This window comes from Microtus pennsylvanicus, chromosome 15 (assembly GCF_037038515.1).
Source record: "Microtus pennsylvanicus isolate mMicPen1 chromosome 15, mMicPen1.hap1, whole genome shotgun sequence".
In the NCBI taxonomy this organism is placed as follows: domain Eukaryota; kingdom Metazoa; phylum Chordata; class Mammalia; order Rodentia; family Cricetidae; genus Microtus; species Microtus pennsylvanicus.
In genome coordinates, this window is record NC_134593.1 from 55,729,314 (window position 1) to 55,744,316 (window position 15,003).

The window sequence follows — 15,003 nt, forward strand, 5'->3', positions numbered from 1 at the left end:
GAATTTTGCTTTATTAAAGTATTCTATGGAATGGATTTTTAAAACCCACTCTGTTTATGTGTCATAGAAAAGACTAAGATAGCACAAGAGGAAGAAGGAGAAGGTCCATGGGAGGTTACTAGAATAGTCTAGATAAGAAAGATGTTGTTCAAAGAGGAGCAAAGATAGTAGAGAAGAAAATAAAGGACAAATCTGGAAAAAAATGGAGAGGAAAGAATAACCTTTTGAGGTGGTAGATCAAATACTGAGAAAGGAAGAAAGGAAATTCTCAGGGTCAACTCCTGGACTTCTATGGTTATTAGATAGGGACCCCATCATAAACAACTGTATTTTACAAATGAAGCTTGATTTTGAACCTAAATACTTCTACAACGATGGATCCCAAGATTCTAAAGCTCTGTTACTGTCACAAAGTAAAAGAAACAATAACTCAAAAGGGAGAAGGGTTTGCTTTGACTGACAGATGTAGATACTTCAGTCCAGTCAGGAAAAGCTTCCTGTGAAACAGTGTAACCCTCACTGGGCTCCTAGTACAGCAAAGCTGCTCCCCTCATAGCAGTTGGGAAGCAAAAAGGGACCCAATCAAAGACCTGTCAATGATTGGCCTTGCTTCTATTAGGTCTCACTTGCTAATGGCTCCATGCTCCCCAGGATTCAATCAGGTGATGAACAAGACTTCAACACATGGCCCCTGAATAACAATTAAAGTCAAAACTATGACAGACTATATTACCAATTGCCATTGCAAAACCAAATGAAATTTATTAGAAGAGTCCAAATGTAGCAAAACGAAAGACATTGATGAACTTTTAAATAACATTATTTCAATAGATAGCATAAAGAAAATTAAATGGGAAAGTTTTGATTATGGAATGAGACAGGGTGTAATAGCAGAACCCAATCTGAGCATAACTTTTAAGGATCTAGGCAGAAAGAAAAGGCAGAGGGAGACGGGATTGATGGCCTGTGATTTAGTGGAGAGTTCTAAAGTGATGAGCAAGAACTATTAGAGCTAATGTTGGATACCCAAGACAGAGAAAGTATAGCGAATCAATGCCTCAAGACTTGTAAGTAGGCAGGTAAATGAATTGCCCCTTACAGGAAATACCTGCCATGAGACAAATAGAAAAGAAACAGGACTTCTCTAAGCTGGGGTTGTAGCAGAGAAACTGCCTCACAATCTCACGACAGATTCAGCACAATTGCTTTAACAGTGAAGTTCTGTGGGCAATTCCAGCTGCCTAAATCTCTTCCTAGTTCACCATTAGAGAAGAAGAGTTGTTGTAGAATATGATTTTAAGGTGAGTTACGTTTGTTCATACTCCAGAACATTTAACAATGTAAAGATGTGTTCCTTTTGTTTATGCTGCATTTGTTTGACTCTGTGAAGCTGTGTTACTTTGCCTGTCTAAAACACCTGATGGTCTAATAAAGAGCTAAACAGCCAATAGCGAGGCGGAAGAAAGGACAGGAGGGGCTGGCAAGCAGAGAAAAAAGAGGAGGAGAAATCTGGGAGAGAAAGAGGAAGAAGCGCGATAGATAAGGAGAGATGGGTATTAGAAGCCAGCCACCCAGCCACCCAGCCACCCAGCCACCCAGCCAGTCACGGAGGAAGAGTGAAAGGAATATTACAGAAGTAAGGAAAGAAAAATGCCAAAAGGCAAAAGGTAGATGGGGTGATTTCAGATAAGAAAAACTGACTAGATAAAAAATCAAGCTAAGGCTGGGTGTTTATAATTAAGAATGATCCTCCATGTGTGATTTGTTTGGAAGCTGGGTGGTGTGCCCCATGAAAGAACAAAAGAGCAAAAAAGTTAAGAACAACCAACAACAAAGGACTTAATAACCTAGTCTTAGGTAAGAAAAACGGTAGTGAATATTTATGTAGTCTGTAAATATGAACTATCTCTCACCTTCTTTTCTAATTAAAAAATGAGATTATAATTTAATTATATCATTTCTTCCTTTCCTCTCCTTCCTCCAAATTCTACCATATAGCCATTCCCAATAACCTTCAAGCTCATAGTCCCCTTTTGTACTAATTATTAGTGTAAGCATCTATAATGTTTGTGTGTATGCATATATATGTATTACATGTATTTATATAGACATATATATTCTGAATATAACCTGTTGAGTCCATATAGTGTTACTTCTATTTGTGTTTGTAGGACTTCAGGATTAACCATTAAACACTGAACAACCAATTGGTGTAATTTCCTTGGGGAAGGTCATCTCTCTCATTTCTCGCTCTCCTAGGTTGCCTATAGTTTTGTTTTGTTTTGGTTTGGTTTGTGGTTTGGTTTGAGGGGTTGTTTTGTTTTTTAAACATAGAATTCGGGCCTTGTGAACTTTATTCCCATCCAATTTGGCATGTTCAGTTGTGTATCATCTTTGTTCAGCTCATCTGACACCCTCTTTTTCTTACAAAAATATTTTAAAATGTATTCAGCATGCCCTAGGGGACTGGAATGAGAATGCATACATCTTCTCTAGCAACAATAGAACATCTGGAACCTCAGCAGTAATCAGAGCTACTGTGTGGCTGAATTTGTAATGATCAGACCTCAAAGGAGCTGGATTGACAAATTTAAAGCAGATAAGGAAATTATAGGGATGGATGATGTATCTCTGCCATAGTCTTCCAGTATTCATTCCCTAGAATGCACTCACAAGAAGAGATAGGGCCACTTTAGAGAATTTTTTCTGTGTGTGTGTGTGTGTGTGTGTGTGTGTGTGTGTGTGTGTTGCCTGAAAGACTGATGATTAAGTGAATGGTTTCCTCCAACCACAAAGCAGGACCACCTTAATTTTATTCTCAGGAAATGATTAGTGAACAGATCCAGGGATCAAATGACCTTATTAGCAACATTTTGCTTAGAAATTCAAATTCTCACAAGCTGTCACACAATCAGGGAAATATGGCAGTGCTTTTTCTTCCCCTAAGAGTCAAAATAAGCCCTTCCCTCTTGTCTTATTGTCTTTGAAATGTCAGGAAGCTTCTTTCTGTCTAAAGCATTGAATGAGTAAATGGCACAGACCTGTTGGGGAAATGTCTGGAAAATTATTACAAAATATGATTATGAGTTGCTGTGGCTTCTTAAGAATAGCCCTCCTGTTAGTAACTTGGTTAAAGATCTAAACACTGGACTGAGCCAGGAATTGTGACGTTTTACTATACTAGCTGGTAAAGGTAGAACCTCCTTCTACCTATCCTCTGTGAGTTTTGACATTAAACAGCACATCTAGTTTACTCCAGGACCAAGAGACAACACTCCCTATGTGTTCTCCACAGCTTCATAACTTGCTCATAAGGTTTCTTAATATGTTAAATCTACCAAACCTACTATTTCACTCCGAGGTATTTATTCAAGATGAATGAAAAAATATATTTATACTGAAACTAGTATATAATGTTCATTGCAGCTTCATTTGACATAGCCAAACTTTGAAGCAACCAAATGTTCACCAGTTTGTGAATAATGAACAAAACGTCCTCATTCAGCAATAATGCAGAATATTAATAAATCAAAGTAATTGAAAAAGAAGCTCTATGGAATTTTTTTTAAAAATATTACACAAAGTGAAAGACTCAAGTAAAACAGAGAACATATCTTGTGATTTTATTGACATATATTCAGAAAAAAGGTAAAAATATAATTCTAGATGGATCTTATTTCACCCAAGGCTGAGGAGTTCTTCCTCCAGCAGCCAATGGGAGCAGGTGCAGAGACCCATGGCCAAACATTAAGCAGACAAGGCCCAAACTGGAGATTTCCATCAGGTCTCTTCCTTTGGGGTTCAGGGAACCCATGGAAGAGGGAAAGAAAGAACTCTAGGAGTCAGAGGGGTCAAGGATTCCTGGAGAACACAACCAACAGAATCAACTAAATAGAACTCATAGGCGCTCACCAAGCCTGAAGCTGTATTTCCAGAGTTTGCATGGGTTGGGGCTATGTTCTTTGCATATATAGCTATTGGCTTGGCACTTTTATGGGATGCCTAACAATGGAAGTGGAGGTATTTCTGACTTTTGCCTGCTCTTGGGACTCTTTTCCTCCTACTAGGTTGCCTAACTCAGCCTTGGTCTGAGGATTTGTGCCTAGTCTTCTTTTAACTTGTGATGTCATGTTAAGTTGATATCTCTGGGAACTCTGCTCTTTTCTGAAGGGAAACCAAGGAAAAGTGAATCTGGGGTGAGCAGAGGTAGAAAGGGGAACTTGGAGGAGTGGAGCGAGGGGAAATTGCAGTCAGGGTGTATTACAAGAGAAAAGAATGGATTTTTTGAAAACGTGTATTCAAAAATATTTTACAGTCATAGAAACATACTTTATCTTGACTGTTATGTGATAATTGTATACAACTAACAAATTCACTAAACTATTAAGATCAAATGGAAATATTTGGGTAGAAATTAAGCTTCATAAAACAGCATAAGAAAATGTGCCTTGTTAAACACAAGAAGGTTAAAAGATATTTCTCTACTCAATGTCCAATTTAGTAACCAAGAGAAAAACACACAGCATATAGGTAATAAGTACATAATGTGAAGTCAATACAAACACTTAAGGATGTGAAAGAGAAGTGGGCCACTTTCACTTCTGAATCTCTGACAGAGCCCACTTGGAGAAGTATTACTTGGATTAAGTGTTGAAACATATGAAACAGGTAGCTACAGAAATAAGGGTCCTAGAAATGGTTGAATTTTAATGTATTTATGTTTACTTAGTTATTTATATATTTGCATATCTATAACAACTTAGGAGCATGTTTTAAATATTTATTGAGGTGTGAGGCAATAAAGATCAGTTATAGTCAATAGATCAGTTATAGTCAATAGATCAGTTATAGCCAATCCTCTGAATGTCTGTGAAGCGTAAGCAACCGAAGCAACAGAACATAGTCAGTACCGTGCTTCAGATGAAGAAAACACTGTAAAGAACATGCTATGCTACTGCATGACAGATTGATGAGAGGCAATTAGAAAGAGTGTTAAAATATTTAAAGTACAGGGAACAGCCAATGAAGCCAGTCCTGCAAAAGCAATACCATAGAGTGGGACCATTAACAATGAGAAGGACATGAAACTTACTGTGGAATATTATTTTAAGGTGTGTTACATTTGTATATGCTATGGAATATTAGTTTTAATGATACAAAGATGTGTTACATTCTTTTATGTTGCTTTCTATTCTTTGTCTGAAACACTTGATGGCCTAATAAAGAGCTACATGGCCACTAGTGAGGCAAGAGAAAGGACATGCAGAGACAAAAAAATAAAAGCAAAATCTGGGAGGAGGAGATCTAGGAGCAAGAGAGATCAAGAAGCAAGAAAAGAAGGAACCAGCAACCCAGTCCCACATCCAGCCATGGAATAGGAGTGAAAGTAAGATTCCAGAAGTAAGAAAAGGAAAAAGCCCAGAGACAAAAGGTCGATGGGATAATGTACGTTAACAAAAGCTGGCTAGAAACAAGCCAAGCTAAGACGGGGCATTTATCAGAAAGAATAAGCCTCGGTGTGATTTATTTAGGAGCTGGGTGGTTAAGCCCTCCCCTTCCCAAAAATAGTTAAAGAGTTAAAAACAACCAACTCCAGGACCTACTTTCTTCATTAAAATAACTAAGTTCTACAAGAAATGAGACAAGTAACAATATAAAGAAAACATAGATAGGAAAATACCTGAAGGCATAGTATTGGGAAAATAGATTGTTCTTCAGGCAGCATTACTAATTCTGGAGGAGATAAACAAAAGTTTCTACGAGTTTCTAAGTCTGAAGAGTGAAAAAAAATTAGAATGATTACTACAAAAAATGTAAACAAGCCATAGCAGTTAGCTAAGAGAATTTTCTGGGCATCCATCAAACACCATAATCCATTACTTCTTTGGAATGTCTAAGCAGCAAGGCATTCCCCAGGAGTACAAGCAGGGAACACATAGAAAATTAAGATTGCAGAGAAATAATAATTTTTCAACTAGCAAAATTATTTCAGGAAGTCCAGTGTTGTATGAATTCTAAAATATTGAAGTGAGGTGGTGAAATAACCAAAGATAGAAAATAGAGGAAAAAAATAAAATCCTAAGACAGAAACTCATTGAAAATTCATGAGAAGGGGGCAAGCTAGTGCAGAAGGCAATTGAGGAGGTGATCAAGGAAAGGGAAGGACAGAGCTCGGAACTAGGGACACAAGATTTTCTAGAAATGTGACAAGGCATTACTTTAATTAAAAGTGCCATGCTTGCTAAGAGTTTATAAGTATACTTTTCAAATTTCAATCTACTGCTTATTCACGGATCTCTCTGTGAAATTTTAAGGTGTTAATTAAAGCCTTTGTAATCATTTGCATGTAGCAATTTCACTGCACTTTGAGGAAATTTGTGGAAATACTTTGTCTTTCGAACACTGTTTCCAAGCGATTGTTATCAATGTTCAATCATAAAAATGAAACTTCAAACATCTTCTTTGCGCTACCGGCAACAATCTTTTTTTTGCTAGAAAAAGATAATGTGACTGAATTACAAAACACAAAATTCCTCAATAACCTCATGTATTTATGATGAGTGAATCAAATTTCTTTACCTCTGGGGTTTAGTGATCAACTTAAAGAACAAACATAAACTAAGGCAATAAACAAGAATATTTTCTCTTAATGTTCTGCTTCATAGTAATGAAAATGAATTTTTAAGAGCTCCATTATTTTGACTGAAAGAAACAAAACTCTAACAAGGCAGCAGGTGGTTATCATTTTGAAACAGAGAAATAAACACTTTCAAGTTCAAAGCATTCCTTTGAATCTAGTCCAACTGCGTGTCAATATCTCTTGAGTATTGATGTTGATGGGTGAGCTCTGAAATGCTAATATGATGACTGACTTCATCACTGGAGACCATAGACTCAAAGACGTAAATACAGGATAAAGCAAACAAAAAAAGCATGTCATCCAGTTAGACCCTCTGAGAGATCCAACTCCCAAAGAAGCATGCACTTGAAGAGGATTCAATGGAAATATGGTAGTGCTCATATTACTTGATTGTTCAGTTATATGTGTTTTCTAAGGGCAGTTATAGATTGCATGCATAACATAAAATGCCAGTCTCTCTGGGACAGCATCAGTTTCCTTAAGAGTTATAGAATACAAAATAATCATGTTCCTTAATCTGATTCTATCATATCTCCATAGACATGATATATTTGTTTCATTTTTGTCTACAGTGAATTACTCCTTTTTCCATAATTTAGAGGAGAAATTTTTCTTCTAAAAATGTTTGGGTGTGAGTATGTTTCAGAGGTCTCTCCCTGGTGTCTTTCTCTACTGTTCTCCTGCTGTGGTATAATGCATTTATATCAGGAAAAAAAAAGCTAAACAAGGAAAATTCAATTCAAATTTATTGTTTTCAAAAGAAAAAAGAGTGATCTAGATATAATAGGATAAAAGAATAGATGATTGAGTCTACCCTGAAAAGAAAAAAGGGAGAATAAATATGATAAGATAAAAAAGTAAATTATTTAATCTACTTTTAAAAAGCAACTCTAGTTTTAAATGTTTTACATTAGATTGGATTTTTGTATATTGTATACAGATTTTGTGTACTGATACAAATTTGAGATTATTTTTAAAACATATTGTATATACATTTCTAATCTTGTTCCAGGTATTGTACCTACTCAGCTCATTTAACAAAGTAGTGCAAACTTCTAGTCCTTGAAAATTATTATTACCAACTATTTAGGATAATAAGGAAATATAGATTAGTAGTTAATTCTCTATAATAATTGAGCTTGTAGTCACATTAGACACGTTTTCAAGGTCAAACAAAGATATATTTTAGATAGTCTGGTCATCTTCAAACATGTCAGATATCTACAGGATAGGTCATTTAAGATGTTTTAATAACCGAGGCTCTTTTTAATGACCATGAGACATATCTGCTCCTGGCAGCACCAATATACTTCAGAGAGACAATGAGCATCAAAGAAACTCCAGGCGGAGTTTACTTTCTTTGTGGCAAAAGTAAGCCACTGGCAAGAAAATGCCCCTGTCTCAATATATGCTGTCCTAATTAGACAAGCAGGACACAAGTACCCTGCTTCACAGAAAAGTCTGTCAAATATGCTAGGCCTATAGGCTGAAGATGGAAGCTCCAATGTTGCAGAGGAACTTTGGGTGACTGTCCAGGAAGCCAGATGTTTCTGTCATTACTCACATTTTTTCGGAAGTCATTTGCTTGCACTTCTGCTTACTCAGTTAATACTATTTCCTTCTTGGGTCTCTGGGGGAATTGAAGACGAGATAGTTATAGTTATCATCTCCTTTGTTTATAAGACTCAGAAAAGAAATTCACTAAATATATGTAAAGTATATAAGGCTGAGGGGTAGCAAAAGATAATTTTGAATGGCAATGCAAGTTATAATGAAAGGAAATTAGGTCCAAAACTTTGGACTCACCAAGATAGGATAGATGTGGAATATATTTTTCTGAATTTTTCTTATGCAAATGGACTAGGCATTGTTGATGTATTTATTGCCTGTATATATTGTATGTAGTCATTGTACTTATTTGTATATAGTTTTTTATATTAATTATAGACTTCTTTTTTATTTTAGACAAAAAAAAAAGGAAAATGTGGGGCATTTCTATTTTATTTTAATAGAACTTGCCTGAAGTTCTGAGAGTAAAACAGCCACACTGGCCAGCCTTACAAACCAGGATGTAATAACACATACCTTTAATAGTTTGCCATAGAAACCAGGCAGTGCATGACTTTAATCCCAGTGAGGCATGCCTTTAATCCCAGCCCTAGAGAGGATTATAAAATGGGAGGACACAGTTCTCAAGTACAGTCTCATTCTGAGATTCCTAGAGGCAGAATGGCCATTTCAGACAGAGGTCGAGGTAAGACCCAGTGGCTGACTGTATTGCTTTTCAGATCTTCAGGGTGAACCCTAATTTCTGTCTCTGAGTTTTTATTATACATGCTTCTCTACACTCTCCACCTTGTGTTTCTCACTGAAACTGGAGCTCATAAATTGGCTAAGAGTTGTTGGCATCCTCCTGGTTTCCCCCTTCCTGGAGCTGAGACTGCAGTGTGCATTGCCATGCTTGGTCTTTACATGGATGCTGAAGACCCAAACTTGTGTGCTTATGCTAGCACAGAAGCACTTCACACACCAAGCCATCTCTCCATCCAGTCTGCAGGTGTCCACTTTAGCATCAATATGAAGTTTGATAGTTTGCCTTGGACAGGTATAAAGTAGAAGTAGACTGATCGGAGCCTCAAAATTACCCAACACCAGAAGGCATCGTTCTTGCAGAACACAGTGTTGCCACAAGTTAGAATGTGGTATATATAATAGAATATGGTATATATTCTATTAGAATATGATATAAATGACCACATTTTAACTTATGGAACAGGAAGGTTGTATGGAGAACAACCGAGAAATGGGAATGGCAGGTAAGTGTGTGCAATCCAGCATTTGACCTGAGGAACAGGCTCCCTACTCATTGTGTGATGACCCTGACAATTAGCACATGGTTCTGGCCTCTCTCAACTACTCTTTCAACCCTATGAGAAGGACATCGTTATTTCATTTTTTATTTTGCACATGGAGAAGCTGAGGCAAAGATTGATTGTATTACTCATTCATGATCATAACACTCTTAAACCTGAAATTATCTGATTATTAAATGGTGACCTTGTTTTATTTTTCCTCAAATAAGAGGAAAAAATTAAGAGTTCCTGTGTTATATAATGAACAAAATTGTGGCACAGTACTTGATTTATAAAGCAGGTTTGGTTTTATAAAAAGCAAGCACTGGATATATTTCTGTTAGCTTTTAAAGAGAAAAAGCAAAATGAATTAACAGTGGTTTCTGAGATAGAAAATTTAATTATAAGGCAATTATTCCTTCTCTTAATAGAATGATACCACAACTGTACAAAATATGAAGAAACTATAATAAAAGTTACTTTGGTTAACTATTAGTATCTTTCTTTTTATTAGTACTTTTTTAGTCTATATTAATTATGCTGGATAATAGGTTTGATTATGACACTTTCATACATGGAGCTAGTGCATTTGACACATTTGCACATACTTCCAACACCTTCTGTTGTCCTAAAGAAGCCTCCTTTGTAGATATGTATTTGTTTTCTATTTCTTCTCTTAAATGAAATTTAATGAAAGAAATGTGGGGGCTTCCTTCTCAATAGGACTCTGGAACTTTACTACAAGGATGACTTTCAGAAGATAAACCATCATACAACAACATGAAATTATAATATTATAAATGATAAGTCAGATATCCCAAAGATAAAACACTCACCAACATATTTATTTATTATTTATTTATATTTTATTTGTGTGTTTTCTGGCTATCTCACCTTATTATTTCTTAATGGATGGGGTTCCATCCCATTAAAATTATCAAACATAAAATCTTATGTATTACATGGAATTTTAGTTATCCTGCAAAAAATATGTTATATGGAATTTTTAAAAGCATAATTTGGCTTTATCAAACTTAGCATTCGTTTCCTTGAGTTAGAATAAAATATTACTGATGTTAATACAGGAGACAAATGCATAGTATAGTTCGGTCCCCAACACATATCTTACTGCTTCATGCATCACTCCCCGATGCTGACAGGTGACAGGATTGTAAGGATTTTACAGCTGAGCTGGCAAGGCGTGTCAAGGTTTACATAAAGACATTTTGGCAATCGAGAAAGGCTCCTCAATGAAATGGCAAACCCTTCACTTGAAATAGCTGTGCATTGGCAGATAAAGGTATTTGGAAGGAACTCACTTAGCAAATTCAACATGAGCAAGACACACTTTAAAATTTAGATTAGACTTGCTAATTCAAAAGTCACAAGCAAGAGTAAGACATTATCTTCCAGAAGAAAGAATTAAAAATTCCCATCCGGGAGGCTTTTTAAAATAGAAATACTTCTGTTTCATGTAACTATGTTTTAAAGTACCCAAAAGCAAACACATTAAAAAGAATGAAAATTATTTGAAATCCTCACAATTTTTTTTCTAGAGGTTAGCACAGAAAATGTTAATTGAAGTGACTATTAAGAAGCCACATTCTTGGAGTCCTGAAAACCTACGGCTGATGCTGTTGGTTGTAAAGGAAAAGCTTTGACTCCTGAGATTTACTTCATTGCCTCAAAGGACATTCATTGCACAAGTCTGATAAAAACATTATTGTTGTTGCTATTTAACTAGTAAACTCCCTCCATGTAGATACTTAGGAGAATGACACCAATCTCCAATGACGGAGAAGTGTAAAGTCTGAGCCTGCAGCTGGTTTCCTACGCTGAACACCAAATACACACCTGAAATAGCTTCTCACATAAGAAGTGAGTGTGTACTAGGGCATATTTGGAAAGGTATAAATTTGTATATTTTCTTCAATTTGTATTTTATTGACCTCACAGATACCTCATATTGTACAAAAATTGCACTACAAAGGATATTTTAGGGCCAGGGAGATGATTACTTCAGTTCAGGCAGCAAGAATCCACATAAAATACCATGCATGGTCACAGTGTTGAAGACTAGAGACAGGAAGATCACTGAGGCTTGCTAAGCCTACCTCCAGGATCAGTGAGATTCTCTGTGTTAAGAGAATAAGATAGAGAGTCCATGTACCCTATGCCCTTCTCTGGCCTCTGTAAATGCACAAGCATGAACACTTACAAACATATACACACATACAGCATAGTCATACATACACCAAGAAAAAGAAAAGGGAGATTTTAGTTATGACTAGAGACAAAATTTGAAAAAAGATACAGACAATAAGAGGGTTGGGACATGGGAAGGGGGAGATTACTTATCTTTCTATTGGTCTATCTAAACCCAAGAGAATGAGAGATATGGCTTAATAAAGGAATGCAATACCAATAAATTTTTTCCTATTCTTTGGCCTAACTGGATTTGGAGGTCAGTGTTATTTTACCACAAAATATTGTCTGTGAGAATATGAGAGAGAAAACAAAAAATAACAGCAAGGTAGAAGACAAAATGGAAATGGAGGAGTCAGCAAAGATGGTCTACATTTGCTCCTTCCTCATCATCCAGCCGAGCCTACCTCCTTGAATCTAGAAGACCAAAAGCACAGCGCTATGCTTTTCTTTTACTTTCAAGCACTATGAGGTCACTTGGGTTATTCCATCATCTGGAAAGAAAAGAAGTTGCAGATAAGGATGCTTTCCTGCAGAGCTGCAGCCACTGTGCAAGTTTTAAACTCCCTGTATGTTTTTGCACATCATCTCTGTCCCTTTCTAAGACTCGTTGTGTCTTTTATACTCCTTCACAATCTCACTCTTCACATGATTAGCTGTCATACTCCTGATTTATGACATTTCTTTGGAAAATAAACTCTGATTTCCCTTTTAATTCTGAATCTTAAGTCGGGATGTGATTGACCCAAATGAGCCTTTTGGGCTCTGTCTGGATTGACAAATATTTAATCATTACTAATGATTAAATTGTTTCCTCCAAAAAGACAGGGTGCAATATTTATCTACAATATCTAATTGTAACCATTTTGAAAATGGGGTCTTTTCAATTGTGTTCACATTAACATGAGATCATTAGGGTGGAGTCAATCCGTTGTAGTAACTGTGTCGTTTAGAAGAGAGAAAATGTAGACACAATTACAGGGTGCAAGCACTGGCAGACACTGGCTTTGTCCATCCACAAGTCTCCATTGTCTCTTGACCTCTTGGAAGGCAGAACATCATGGTGGAAGAGTTGTGCTAGAAAAAGCTGCTTGCATATGGCCACCAGGGAGCAGAGAAAAACAGAACACAGACAAAACTAAGTTATTGTTCAAAAGCACATAACTTACTTCTTCCAACTGAGCTTCCCCTCCTAAATCTCCACCAGTTCCCAGAAATGCTGTTCAATTACTACCTTATTTGTGGCTGCAACTATGGCTCAGTTGGTAACTGTTTGCCTCACAAGCACAGGTCTGGGGATCTGAGTTCAATACCCACATAAACTGGGTGCAGTTGCATTTGACAACAATCCCATCACTAGGAAGATGGACAGGAAGATCCCCGGAACTTTTTGTCTAACCAGTCTAGATCACTGATGAGTTACAGGCTCAGTGAGAGGCTTTCTCAAAAACAAAGCAGACAGCCCATGAGAAGAATGACTGACACTGACGTGTGGCCTTCACATACATGTGCACACATCCTCACATGCAGCTTCACGTACACATTCCCAAACACGTGAATGCACGCACACATAATCAATTCTCTGAAAAATTATAATGAGTAATTTATTAATCTCCTATTAGGTCAGAGAATTCATGATACACTCATCTTTCTGTTCCTGTCTCTATCAGCTGGGGATACATTCCTCAACACTTATGCTTCTGGAAGAATTTTTTTCTACACTCATATTGGCTCCCTCTTTGGTTCATTAACTCCACTTTACAACCAGTTTAGGATGTTATCTGATTTGGACCTCACTGTTTTAGGTTTTCTATTTGGTCTTCCACACCCTGTGAAATAGAATTGTTAGGGAGAGGGGAGGGCAGGAGAGGAGTGGAGGAAATGTATAACTCAATAAAAACAATAAACAATAAATAAAAATAGCAGTGTAATCTCTTCTAACTAGGAAGACCCAACAAGTTCTAATGGCTCCTCCTTAGGTTCTTCAGAAAAATGTGTCTCTGATATAGCCGACTGGTGTAACTGAGACATGTGATCATTGATAGTACCTTCAAGGCATCCAAGTATTAGCAAAAAGCTGTCCTTTCAAGGTGCCACTTGGAAAAATTTAAAGACTCAGGTTATCAATGTTCTGGTAATCACCTTCCATTTCTGACAGGTAATACAAATGTTCTTAATTAGAAATAAAAGTGCATTATAAGAAAGGGACCACCCCTTCTACAAATTTAGCTGGAAAAAGAAATCATTTAGGTGCACAACCTTCCACAGATAGAGATAATCTTAGATTGTGACTGAGTAAAATGTCAATAATGATCAAGTAATTAGTATATGTTTCCTGGAAAACTTAGAGTTAAAAAATCTAGGTTGTGAGATATTTCTACATTGTGTGAAGATATATCACTGTAATTGGTTTATTAAAGAGCTGAATGGCCAATGGCTAGGCAGGAATTATTGTCAGGACTTCCAGGAAGAGGGAGATGAAGAACGGCATGAATCTAGATGCCATGGACATGTGGAACAAGTCAGACACACAAAAATAGGAGAGAGGTAGAGATTACATGATTGAAAGTAGATTAATAAAAATATGGGTGAATTTCAGTTATAAGAGCTTGTGGGACAAGCCTTACTATGGCCAGTTCTTTCATAATTAATAATAAATTTCCCTGTCATTTTAAGAGCTGGCTGGTAGGACAGAGAAAGACTCACTATATTTCTAGAACTATATTTTCAAAAATAAATATATACATAAAAACTCTGTATATTTTGTCACTAGCCCTAAAGACACAAACCACCTAATGACATCCTGGCATCTCTTCAGAAATATTCAGATGATAAACCAAAACCACAGTGATCTTGTTCTAACCAACATGGGTTCAAAGACAGGAGTTGGTCCTACCCAATTTTTTGCATTTTTAATGACTAAATACCAGTAGATGCTCACAGCCTTCAGTCCACTAAACTATTTCCATTGCAGCAAAGAATGCCAGCATGAAGTAAAACCAAAAGCACATTTTGGCTTCAACCCTGCCAATAAGCTACTAAACCCAGTTTCTATCAGCTTTCCTCAGCCAAATGTTGAATCTTCAGAAATTCTATGAGCCTTTTGACACCACATTGTTAGCTTAAATTTTGCCATCTTGGAAATAGCAGCAAAAATGAGTAAATCAGAAAATGCTACAAAAGAAGCTTGTTTTGTTTTTTGTTTTTGTTTATGTCAAGAGAGCTAGCTGCTAAATATTCATCAAGGTGCCTCCAACCCCTACTGTACCAGTAATAATGGTCACATACTTTAACAAAAAAAAGATA